General features: G+C 28.5%; 1 protein-coding gene and 1 long non-coding RNA gene across 3 annotated transcripts in view; both read right to left on the bottom strand.

Moving 5' to 3' along the window:
• tau (microtubule-associated protein tau) overlaps positions 1-14183 on the bottom strand; it is a 473926-nt gene that overhangs the window by 409495 nt on the left and 50248 nt on the right. The window lies entirely within an intron of this gene.
• LOC142330492 (uncharacterized) overlaps positions 1-14183 on the bottom strand; it is a 190393-nt gene that overhangs the window by 167178 nt on the left and 9032 nt on the right. For both annotated transcript variants that reach the window (XR_012757786.1, XR_012757787.1), the window contains exon 3: positions 6643-6791. This is a non-coding gene — a long non-coding RNA (uncharacterized LOC142330492). The remainder of the gene's footprint in view (positions 1-6642; positions 6792-14183) is intronic.

Here is a 14183-nt window from a genome sequence, read left to right as displayed (position 1 = left end):
TATAATGTAGTGTTTTTTTCATAGAAGATGCTGTAAAAAACATTTCATTTCAAAAATTTCAAGCCAAATTGTCGGTCGATAAGAATCATCAGGTCAGTTGTCTGGAAAATCAAACTATCTATTTTATTATTACATTTTTTTGCTTGAATTAATTCACCACAGAAGCTTTGAAGCTTGTATCTGGAAATATACAAATGGAATTTTGTAGCGTATAAAAAATGTCATGTCTAACCGGGATTCGAACACGGTACTGCATCATTAATAATTTTAAAATAAATTCTTTTCACTGTTATATTTTTCCCTTCTATTTAGTTTCAAAATTATTCATAAATTAATATTAATAAATGTTTATTACATAGGCCTTTTATGTTTGTATTTAATAATTTGTTATAGATTTATATTCTATTCTATAGTAAAGTTTTAGATGAAAAAAATCTTAATTAAATGAACTATTTTAAATTAATATGTAATTTTTTTTTTAGCCACCAATAATATAAACAAGAAAGGTCTTATTACAAAATAATATGTACAGAATGTAACACGAAGTTCTCCAGGAACTTTCATAACCTATTTTAAACCTACATTTAAAAAAAAATTATCTATATAATTTTTTATTTTTTTACATTTATAACAGTGTAGTTTCCACTATTTTAACAGCAAATTTTGTTTTAACAAATTTTTGACATTTTTTGTTTATATTAAATTTTACTTTTCCGACAAATGTAGTAATGTACTGTTTTAAAATAAAATTCTGATTTTTCTAACCATTCTTTGTTTAATTAAACTTATCTTACAAGATTTTATTCAGAATTCAATTCTCTAAAAATTTGTTTAAAGTTTTGCGCGTTTATCACCCATTTAATAAAATTATTGTACTTTAAACATAAAAAATTGGGTCTTTTACTTCAGTTGGTTTGGGTTTCACCCCAGATTTTTCAAAAACAGTTTTTGCAAATACGGTTCTGGACCGTTATTTTATTCGTTTTTTCAGGTCAAAAACCATAAATATCACTATTTTCGCTCCTTAATTAATGTCCTAAAAAATTCAGTACGACCTCATTTCACCGGGGTAGCTGAAATCCGAGCGAAATTTTTCACTAGCCGCAACTCGCAAACGAAGCATTTTTAGGACAAATGTTTATATTTATTTTTTCTATTATTTTCCGAGAAAAGTAGGATACGAAAGTTCTAAGAGAACTTTTTGATACACTTTGTATACATTAAAATTTTGTGATAATCGTATTAACAATTTTTAAGGAATTACATTTTTAATTTATCGTTAAAAAAATAAAAAATAATTTATTTTTTAATCTTATTGAAAAGTTTTTTTGTAATTGTTTCGTGGCTGAGTCGGTAGCATTTTAACATGTCATGCGATGGTCCCAGGTTTGAATCCCGGTCAGATACGGTGTTTTTTCATAAATTACCAATTTCCACCGGGCTAATGACACTATACCTGTTCATGCTCGCTCTTTCATAACAAAAAAATGTATACAAAATATAGTTATTTTATATTATATTAAGGAACAAATATTGAAAAACGTTTTCATACTTAAATAAATATGCTAACAGTAAAGTAATTTAACATAAGTTATAAGTCGGCTAGTTAAAATATTCAAAATAAAAAAATATAATTTTTTTAAGACATCAAATATTTTTTAAATTTTGTTTTTGATAGAATTATTATTATTATTTGACTAAAAACCATGAGAAATTTTCATTAATAAATTAATAATTATAAATAATAATAATAAATATAATAATAATTACTTATTAATTAATTATTATTATTTCGATTAATTTAATTAATTTCATAATTCAAGATATAGTTTATCCTCAATGTCTTTCGCATCCTACTATTCAAATTTATTTTTTTAAATTCATATTAAAATTCCAGTGATAAACCACTTCATTTAGAAAAATACTTTGTTATATTTTACCTGAGGTTGTTATGTAAACAGAGACAAACATTCGTATATATATATAATCTTAAAATTAAGATTTTAATATTTAGAAGTTTTGAGTACTGAAAACATTGAGAAGAGCCCTCTCATCCAATTACTTACATCCGTTAAAACTATAACAGACGAAAATGCAAAAATCTGACAATTGGATTATATTTTTTTTAAATTTGAATGAACTGGAAATTTTACATCTATTAACGTAGACAACTGGGAAAAGGCACAAATAAAAAGGTTGGAGTCATTTAAATTATAAGCATTAATATTATTAGAAAAAACTAAGAAGAGAAAAAGAATTTTAAGTGAAATAAACAAAATGAATTGAATAAAATTTAAATTGATTAAGTTGAAAAAGAAAAAGGGACTGATTGGAACGTATCATGAAAGGAGAAGAGTTGATTAAAACAGATAGATGGATTATGTAGAACTGCTAAGAAAAAAAAGAGCAAAACTTATAAATTACTTAAAAGGAAATTAGGAAATGTCTGAGGGCAGTTAACGGATATGATGATATATTACATCCGTTGTCATTAAATTAATTATTTCTTGTATTTCTACTACCCCTATTACTTTACAAAATGATATCTAAAAAAAATTATTAATCGGGGGGGGGGGGGGTATAAGAAAATAGAGGACATCGTATAGGATGCGAATATCATGTTTTTCCTACCTGGAAAATATAATTTTCATTATCTAATATGTAATTATAAAAAAAACTCAAGCATTTGAAAAAAATAGGGTTATCGGGAAAGCCTGGAAATAAAGTCGACTAAAGGTTTACGTATACCGTAAATTTATTTCCAGCGTGTAAAAATATAACCTTGATAAATAAATTTAGTAATGTGACATTAAGTAAAGGAATTGTGTTACGACAAAAACCATTGTAGGTAATAGTTTTATACATAGTTGGTCGCGTGGTACTAAAATATAGATTATTATTACGGGATTACAGTCCATATATACAGTAGTTATATAATATATAGCCGTAACCGGAAGAAGTAAATTTCACACTAAACGATCACGCCCACGGAAACCCGTCCCATATTGACCATATACCATAAAGTGCATTGCATCCATATCATATAACCCACCCCGTTATTTAAAAATAGTATTAGCTAGCTAGTTAATGTTTAAATCCTGTCAACTGGTTAAAATTAAAATGTAATTATTAACTTCAAAAAAGTTTAGTTTATTTATCAACTTAAAAAAGTAGAATTTATTCAACGTTTAATGTATAATAATAATTTTATTATTAGTACAGTGAAACCTTTTCAAAACGGAACCTCTAAAAAACGGAAACCTCTTCAGAACGTACGGTTTCCCAAGACCGACATAATTTTATAGAAATTAATCTCTTCAAGACGGAAAATTCCACAATACGGAAACGGGAAGAAACCATAGATTTAACTTATAATTTTACATATTAATCTTGTTCCATAAGACGGACAGAAAATTAAAAAAAAAAGATTCAACCTTCCTACGATTTGCAAATTATAAATCCTTTTTCTCTAATTTTTTCTTTGTACTTGTACAATATGTAATCCTTAAACTTAATGTCAGTAGCCATCCCCCAGTTTATGAAAAGATAGAAAAATCTTTGTATGGAACTGTCCGCTTCACAGTTCCAGTGCTGTGGTGTTTGGCTGTTGTGCGCGTACGCACATAGGAAGCTGCAAGCGAGGTTACGAGGAAGAGAGACCACTGTCGCTTTCGCAGTGCCGACCCTGGCGTGCTGGTTGGAAGGTAGTTTTTTCTTACTCCGCTTGTGCAAGTAACGTTCCTTGTTTGTTCCCTTTTCTAGTTTAATCGGTGGATGGAATATGAAAACGGTTTAGTTGTTTTTTCAGTAGTGATAAGAAGACGGCAGAAAGCAAGGGCTCTTTGATTGCCAATGGTGTCCAAAAACACGCTGGAAGGACGAAAGAGAAGATAATTAGTAAAAACTAATTATGTATTTGTTTGTGTGTACATAGAAATTTCAATTAATCACTATTGGACTATAGTGTTTTTAAGCGGATATTTTTATTAAGTTATTATCTAATGATACTATAAAATATTTTCTGCATTGATATTTTATTATTTATTCGGTTGAACCGAATACGGTTTTTAAGCATGTTGTGCTTAAAAACACCATCTTCTTGACCATATTCGTGACCATATTCTTGAATGTGATAAAGTGTAGAATTAGATTATAATCCTACTTCCAGCTACTCTATTTGACTCATTTTTTTTCAATTCTTTTATTTTACAGAAAAATTTAACCACGCCTTGAAAAGGATCAGGAAAAAATTTTCTGGAGCTGCTTCACCACTAATTTTAGCTACGAGCCGCCACTGCCAAGAAGTATTGTTGTTCTCATCTGTTCTTACTTTAATATTATAGCTGCTTGAAATAGATGAAATTCTTTGGTAACAGACAAATAGAATAAAATTTTATAATATAATGAATTGTTTTTAATTACTTCAACAGATTTTCACGCTTATTTGCAATCATCTTCTGTGAATGGTGCTGCTTCTGTTCTCACCCTAGCGTCGTCTTATGTTATTACTTGAGATTTTTATTTTAAATTAAGCAATAAAGAATTTAGAATGTATTTGAAATCTACGTTTGATGTAAATTACGCATTTTTATAATCGTAACGTTGAAGTGTGTTTAGTTGAAATCCGTTTTTGTTTAGCGTAAAATATCTGAGAGTTTTTTCATGATAGAGGAATACTCACTATACAATGCAAATAACGAGTTTTGGTACAACACCATTGAGATAAACTAGAAAATGAAATAAAGAATAAGCTAAACCTCTAGATGGCTATTTCGATTAATAAGCAATTTCATCGGTAGACAATACGGAAAAGATGTATGTATGTATATATATATATATATATATATACAGAATGATTCACAATTAATGTAAAAAGTTTCAGGACATGTTCTACGGGAGAAATAAAAGAAAAAAGTTCGTGTAAACATAGAGCGGGTAAAAGCTTCGTTAGCGAGTGTTGGCTGGCGAACGATTTCACCCTGATTTCTGCGCCTTTGGTAGAATAAACCGACTATAATTCTTGGGACAAATTAAGGGGTAAACATTGTGGCAATCCCAATTAAAAATGTAAATAAAGCTAAAAATAACTAAACTACTTAAACCTCCGTTTCAGATTATCCACATCACTCTTTTAAATTTGAATAGATAAAAAATTTTAATTAAAAAAGATAAACCTTCAACCAAAGAATTACACCCGCTTCTGAATAAAATCTTAAGGGAGAAGACATTCGTTTAATGTTCTTATTACTGCAAATTTTGACAAAAGGATTGTTAATAAATTTAAATTTCAAAAAGGCTATTGATTTCCTATCATTATTCAATAATGAAACTTCAGGATCATTATTGATAGAATAAGTTTTCGAGCTGTCTATCTATCTATATTAATACAAATGTAAATTATTCGTATGTTCAAAATCTTAAATCTCCGTAATTTCTTCACCGCTTAGTTTGAAATTTTGACACAACGTTGCATTCGAATACGTGCGTGTTTTTATATACCTACTATTTATATATGCCTAAAATATCACACCTGTGACAGGTATAAGCATGCTTTTTTTTAAAAACAGCGCTATCTGTTGGACGTAAAAGCAACACACGCTATACTAAATATTGTACGATTCTATTTCAGTGTTTCCGATATGTGTGTCCGCTATAGAGTAAAAAACTGCTGGAACGATTTACTCGCGGGAAATGGGGGAAAGGGAAAAATCGGAAAAGGGAAAGAAGGAAAAATCGAAAAGGGTAAAAGGGATGCAGGGGAAAATTGAAAAAAGGGGATAAGGCAAAACAGGAAAAGATAATTGGAAGGGAAAGGGAAAAGGGAAATAGAAACTGGGAAAGAAAAGGAAAAGGGGATGAAGGGAAGGAAATGGGGAAAAGTAAAGGGGGAAGTTTGGGAAAGGGAAAGAGAGTATGACAAAAATGAAAGTGGAAAAAGAAAAATGGAAAAAGTAAAATGAGGAAAAGGGGAAAACGAAAAGGGGAAGTGTAAAGGGAAAAGGGTAAAAGGGAAAGGTTAAATTTTGTGAAGTTCCGTAATGTTCATTTTGTTAATTTTTTTTTCAAACTTTCAGTTGTTTATATATATATATATATATATATATATATATATATATATATATGTGTATACTACAATTTATATATTTATCTATGTATATTTCAAATCTAGCAATAAACGAAGCATTGCCGGGGGTCTGCTAGTTATATAATTTTTTTAAAACCCAATCTTGTTCTTGGGATACGGAATTGGAATTTTTTAGCGTATGAAAAATGTCATGCCTGACCAGGAGGATTAGAACCCGGGAAATACAATTATTGATACTATTTATTCTTTACTGTAATGTAGTCTTCGGAACTATATTTTCTTTGTGTAAACCTTTTCGTTTTATAGTTAAAAAATTTTAAAAAACTTTTGATGAATTTCTATCAATTACAAATACTTAAAATTAATCACCGGATAAACCTGCAAACTTATAATTCTGTGCAGTCATTAAATTTATTTTATTTAAAAATACTTATTTCCTAGTGTTGGGGGGGGGAAATACATACATAATAATAAATTTCCTTTAATTATTTTAAGTAACAGATTATTATCACAAATTTTTAAATAGAGATTAAATGTTAAAAATTGGGTTTACTCACATTAAGTAATCCCACGAAAAAATGTCGTTTAAAATTCATTATCTATATATGATCTTAACTGTAACATAATTATGTACCTTTGATATATAATTTCAAATGAATTTTATTGTAGAAGAATTATCAGAAACCTGGATTAAATCATAACATACCTGTAAAATAAGAAAAATACAAATTAAAATATACTAATAATTATAATTCTTATAAAATAATTAATCGTGTAAATTATTTTTTGATAAATAAATAACATTGATTATTATAATAACAAACTAATCGATAGAAAATAAAAATAAATTCAATTCAAATACAAAAGTTTTGTAGTAGTATTGTAATCAAGTATTCTATGTTAATGTAGTTCGTAAACGTGAAATGTCATCATAAATAATTTAAATTCCACTAAGGATCATTCTTACGTAAATCACAGACTATTTTTTTGCATGAAACCATACAATAGATAAGTTAAAAGTAATAAAACTGTTTATATTTAGAAAGAAAGAAAAAACAAACTAAAGAAAATGAAAATAAGCATTTTCTCAAACTTCATCTTAAAAATGTCAAGAAAATAATAAAAAGATATATTTTTATTAAAAAAGAAAAAATAATGATAATAATGTACAAATAAATAATTTATTTGAATGAGATTTACGCAAAATAATTTTTTTTTTCACTAAAACCATTATCTCTAGTTTTTATTATCATAAAGGAATAGAAAATGAAAAAAATAAAAACAATATAAACAGACTAGAAACGGTATCACAATCTGTTGGCTTTTGAACAGACCGATATCTAATTATTTTTTGTTGATTTGTAAACCTAAGCGTATATAAAATTCACCAATAAAGTAACACATTTATTAATTACAGTTTGAAGAAGTATTAATTTTAGGAATGTTAGGCTCAGTAAACGTCAGTAACGTTTCGTGGATTTTTTTTTGTTGAAAAAATAAAAATATTGCTATGTTAAATTAAAAAAAAGCCTTTTTAGTAAAACGGACTTCAAAACCCCATTAAAAATAATATCATAAACTTAATTTTCTAAGCGTTTGGCACCGTTGGTATTAATAAAATTTGGATAAATTAATGTTTCCATTTACCAACAATGTTCAATGCATGTGTCCTAGCACTTTCGGAGTCACTTCTCAATCATCAGGAATTTTTTAATGTTAATTTAATATTTATGTGTATAAATTCTATATGTGTATTATTATAATTAAATTTAGGTTAAAATTGTTATGATCATAATAGTAAATCGTCAAATAATAAAATAATTTTTACGTAAATAAGAATGTAACGTCATGTCCGTAAGATTTTCGACTATTATGAACATAACAATTTTAACTTATATTTAATTGTAGTTTTACATAGAGAATTTATACATATGAATATTAAATTAACAACTTCAACAAAACACTGATGATGGAGAAGTGACTCCGAAAACGCTAGGACAAATAACATTGAATATTGTTGGCAAGTGGAAACATTAATTTATACAAATATAATATACTTTTTTCAATTTAATTTTTTTTTTTTTAATTCGGAGCTTTGGAGCCAGATTAACAAACAAAAGATTACTAACTTTGAAGCTGACTTTAAAAATTGGATAATATTTTTGAATATTTTATTATACATACATTTTACATACATTACACTTTTACATTTTAAATTTACATTTTTTACACTTTTTACGTTTTATATACATTTTATTTTGAGTATTTTATATTTTAATATTTTTTCGATTATTTTTTTTAAAACGTCTTGTAGTTATTTTTTTTAAAAATACTAGTTAGTCAGGGCTTGCTTCGCTTGCTCGACCGTCTAGCCAGTGGCCTCCCGGGGTCACGGAGCCGACTCCAGGGCCGAAGAGCTCAGTTCGCTTACCATTACCGTCTGTCCGGAGGTCACACACACACAAACACATCTCGCTATCACTCACACACATCTCGCTTCGCTCTCCATTAACTTCAATCCAGAGCCGCAGCAGTGTTCGTTACCTTCATGGTCGTAACAATAATATTGATAAATAACAAATTGGCTTTATAGGAACCTGAAAAAGAAGATAATTTATAAAAGACAAACAAGTAGTAACTATAGTACACAAAATTGTGACGAGTAAAACTTCACAACTTATTTCTGTTGTCATGTGATAGAAATTAGTTTAAATATTTTTTCAACTTTTATGAATATCTTGACAACTTTACCCAAGAGTTTAGGTCTTCGGTCTGTGGCTTAAAACCTTTCCCTAGGTAAAACACGAATGTATCCGGCAAATTTAAAAGAAATCGGTCGGTCGGTTGTCGCACAATGCGAATACATACAAATAAACAATCGGACAAACAAAAGAACTATCGGCTTTCTATATAACATTAATAGGTATAAAAAAAACAAATTCTACCTGTATGAAAATTTCGAATAGAATAATTAAAAATAGTAAAACCCTGCCTGTTGATAAGAATTCATAGAAATGAAGTTATATAGTTACTCACGAGCGTGAGCTAAGGTTCTTTAAAATGCGGAAATATTTATTACATTTTGCTTGAAATTTTTTAATTCATTTTTTTTTAAATGTACGTGAATACACTTAAAATATCAGAATTAATTAGGACTACATACATCGTTACGTATTAGTAATTCAATATTAATTAATAAATATAAAAAATTACCTTCAAATTGTCTATGAACCTTTTAATTCATCATTTATTAAAAAAACGTCAAAGAAATTTACTATTGGATTACCAAAGGAACTTCCTCTAAAAGAAAAATTATCAGTAATTTAAATCGATCCGTTTGGTAAAAGTAAATCTCGAATATACGCTTACATAATTTATGGGGATGTTCACGTTGGGATCAAATTAAGAACCTCCTTTTTTTCTTGAATGTTCTAAAAAATTGTCAATCTTGTATGAAGGAAAATTTTGAAAACGTAATTTAAACAGCGGTTAATTGAGAATAAAATTAAAATGTTGTTTAAAAACATTATATATATATATATATATAGCAGAGATATTTCTCTTAATTCTATGTTGTAAATGAATATTGTTCTAGTATAATCCGATAACATATTGCAAATATTATCTCTTAAATACAAAGTAGATTACGGTAATGTTTTTTTAATATCGCTTCAGGAGTACAAATTTAATTATCTTTATAATTTTCAGAGGGATTTACATAAATCGGATTGTAAATTGCTATAAGCTTTATTAACTTCGATTTTTAAGTAACGAGAAAGAGGGAAAATAAAGCTGTTTATTTACTGAAATGTACATTTAAAATGAATCTGAAAGTAATTATTTTTCGTTTAATTTTACGATGTTCTTAATTATTATTTTATGATAATTTACTTTTTGTAATTAATTTATTCACTTGGTTTGGTAATTCACAGTTAATTAAATAAGGAATTAATGTCATACGATACGAATTTAAAATAGGAAATGAAAATATTTTCTTTTATATATTAATTACGAGTAAATTATTTTATTTGAAATTTCTGGTAAATTATTTTTTTGTATGTTAAAAATATTGTTAAAAAACAAAATTGGAAAATTTTTATCTTATGTACAGAGTTATTCAGAGGAAAGAGAAATAATTTTTAAACTGAATCTAGAACTTGAAATAGGGATTAAGATTCACAGAAACACATGTCATAACGCTTTGTCATCGAGTTACGTACGGCTAACGAAACATTTCACACGGATTTCAGTCTCCCGGTGAAATTTCAGTATATTAGTGGTAAACTTGATGGTTTCGTATGTATTTTGACCTAAATAATTTAATTAAACTGCTCCCAGAACTGTGTCTCTAGTAGTTTTCATGATATCCAACATAAAACAGAAAAATTCGTTGATGAAAAACACGTTTTTTTTAGGTTTGAAGTATAATAACTGTGTTACACTGCTGATAAATCGTAAATTTTATTACCAAAACTTATAGAAAATTTAATTCTGAGAAAATTGATGCAATAAAGTCTATTAAAAACAAATCAACTTTTATTATTAAAATAAAACAGAACAAAACTTAACAAAAAAATGTTATGAATTTATAAAAATTAAAGAAAGCTGTTTTTAACGCAATAAATTTAGAACATTGAAAAATTAGCTCAGCAACACTAACTATATGCTTCAAAATTAATTTGAATACTACTAAGTTTTATCATAAAATTGTGATTTTGTGTTGATAATAAAAGTTAGGCGGTTTAGATGTTTTTGGCATAATTCTGATTGTGTTTAATTATTTTTAACAATCAAGTCTTTTTAAGTTTTCTGTAATCTTAAATGTACCTACATGGTACAATTGAATCTGATTTTGAAAAGTGAAATTTCCGTTTTGAATTTTTTGGTTTGAAAAATATCGCGTCTCTTGACCCATGAAAAATATGCTGATATAATTTTTGTGTACGGCTTTTGCGATAGAAGTGCTTCAGCTACGATGGAAGAATGCCAACTAGGAATCCTGGACGAATAATTCCAAACCATAAAATATTTTGTAGAAATTTTAATATTCTTTTTGAAAGTGGTACACTTCTTAGTGCTCATGTTTCATTTGAACCTCAATCTAAAAACATTCTTTAGGTGTACAGCTTATTCCTACAACGTGCACGGAAAGAATCTCTACACGACTCAACATTCCACAGAGTACAATTAGGAGGACATTACATCCTTACGAACTGCGTCCTTAACATGTTCAGAAAGTTCAACACTCCAGCTTGGAGACCATGCCAGACGACTGAGTTTTCTTAATGCTTTAACAATAATTACCACTTAATTCCATTTAAACTATTCTCGGACGAAGCTACTTTTACCCGTAATAGCATAAATAACACACGGAATTCACATGGGTGGTCTGAAGAAAACCCATATACTGTAGTTGAATCAAATTTCCAGCAACGATTTTCGGTGAACGTTTGGTGTGGCATTATTGAAAATCAATTAATAGGCCCTTTCACACCAGAACAATGTGTGATGAGGAGAAATTATCTGGAATTTTTAAAAAAAATTGAACTTTTTCCAGTACTTGACAATTTTTCATTGGTGAAAAGAATTGAAATGTACTACCAACTTGATGAAGCATCACACATATCATGAATGAAGTAAGACAGTTCTTAGATGAAAAATTTACTAAATTGATTGAACGTAGAGGGCCGGTAAACTAGCTACCTAGATCTTGTGACCTTATTTCCTTAGATTACAGTTTATAGGGATGGATAAAATGCGAGATACGCAAGAAAAAGGTAGACACACTACTGTGAACTGATAGTTCACATTTTCAATGCTGTTGTCCTCATCGAGGAACGGGAAAATATCATTAGGTTGGTGATAGCAAATATAAGGAAACGAGTTGAGTGCATCGATGTCAATGGTGGAATTTTCGAACATTTTTGTAAATTAATACGGTATAAATCACAGCGATTAAAAACAGCTGTTTTTAATTTTTATAAATTCGTAACATTTTTCTATTAATTTTTGTTCTGTTTTGTTTTTATTAAAAAACTTGATTTGTTTTTGATGGACTTTATTACATCAATTCTCTCAGAATTAAATTCTTTACAAGTTTTGGTAATAAAATTTTCGCATTTATTAGGCTCTTAACTACGTTATTGTACCTCAAACCTAAAACAAACAAAAAAAAAAAAAGTTTTCTGTTTTACGTTGGATATCATGAAAATTATTAGAGATACAGTTCTGGAAACTGTTTTATTAGAATTTTCAGATCAAAGAACATAAGAAATCATCAAGGTTATCCCTTATATAATGCCGTAAAATTTCAGTATGACCTCATTTCACTGGAGAAACTGAAATCAGGGCGAAATCTTTTGGTAGCCGTAACTCCATAACAAGGCGTTTTTGGACATATGTTTATATGAATTTTTTACTTATTTAAAACTCTGCAATCAGTTCCAAATTTATTTCCCTATCCTCCTTAATCACTGTATAAATGAAAACGTTTGTCTGTTTGCAATATCATCTCGCGAGAACCAAACGACCGGTTTCAAATTTTCCGGGTATATTCGGTTATTTCAGGGAAGGTTTTAACCCATAGATCGAGGTCTTAGCCTCCTTGGAGGTTAAGGTATTACAGATATTCATTGAGGGAAAAAAATTAGTCATTTTACTTCATTATATTTCCATCACCATGGCAACAGAAATATATTGAAGTAAATTGAACTAATAAAATGACTAATGAATTTATATATTTAATATTCTCATAACCATGAGGTTTACCAACGCTTAAGGGATAAAGTAGGCGGATACGGCGGGTGAGCGAAGAGCCCTGACCGGCTAGTTAATCTATATTCTTTTTATTTTGATACAGATATCTTTCTTTTCCCGTTTAGCTTCCGGAACCATCGTAAGGTATTACTTCAGAGAATGAATGAGGATGATTTGTATGAACGTAAATGAAGTGTAGTCTTGTACAGTCTCAGGTCGACCGTTCCTAAGATATGTGGTTAATTGAGATACTTGATATCTTGAAATCATCCAAAAATTATTTTAAAATAAATTAGTAGGTTTTGTACTCTTTTAGAATTTGAGTGAAAATTAATTATTTTGAGCCTTCCCTAATCAGTAAATGTGTAATTTCCTTTTTTCCATCTAGATTATAATTCTGGACAAAAGATTTGCTTCAGGTAAGGATAAAGTTTTTCTAAATTCATTCTTTTTTAATTGGTTCAAAAACGAAAATTAAATGCATATTGTTAATTTTTAAAGAATATTTACGATCTTAATTTTTAGGAAAGTTAAGGATACTTATTTTTAAAAGACTTTAAGATTTTTAAAAAGCACTACGTACGTACATATTTCTATTTAATGAGAGATATAAGATTCAGCTTATTCCGATAGACACTTCAACCAGTTAGTATATTGTTTAATTAATAAAAAAGAAACAGAGCTACCAGGTACTGAATAGCCATCTAGCTACTCACTAGATCGCAAATGACTCTTTGAGTTCCTTAAAATTTCTGAACTTAATGGAGATCTGATTCATGTCACCAGATTCTAAACCGAGGAAAAAGAAATAAACCAAGAAGAAAGAGAATGGATAGATCATAAAAAAGGGGGGAATCTGTCTGTCATTTGCTAACAGAAAAGCAAGAAAAACGTTTCCACAGAACAAGAACCTGTTGACAACAACCGCTTGGAAGAAGAGTACTTTTACAATATTTTTTTCAAAACTTAACTTTTAAATAGATATTTTGAATTGACCGACATGGTCCTGGCACGGGATACTCTTATTTTTAGGAATGATTACACAATTTTTATTTGGCTTTGTCTCATGTCAATTTTACTACGTTTCATGTCATCTAATGTCGTATTGCGAATACCGGTATTCTTTGGTGATTGGTAACCACAAATCTCAGAAATGGTCGATCTAAGACTGCACAAGACCTCTTGTGCAGTCCTCTGAAATTCATTCTCTGAAATAATACCTGATTGTGATAAATAAAATTTAAACTGGTAACAATGAAAAATATTTTAGTAGAAAATTCTAAAATAAAGTAAGTCGTGCTATCCTTTTTCGTGCTGGGATAATATCGCCTGATCATTTAAA

Source organism: Lycorma delicatula, chromosome 9 (genome assembly GCF_047948215.1).
Source record: "Lycorma delicatula isolate Av1 chromosome 9, ASM4794821v1, whole genome shotgun sequence".
Taxonomy (NCBI): domain Eukaryota; kingdom Metazoa; phylum Arthropoda; class Insecta; order Hemiptera; family Fulgoridae; genus Lycorma; species Lycorma delicatula.
Note: the sequence above shows the minus strand (reverse complement) of the source record. Positions and strands in the feature narration are given on the sequence as shown.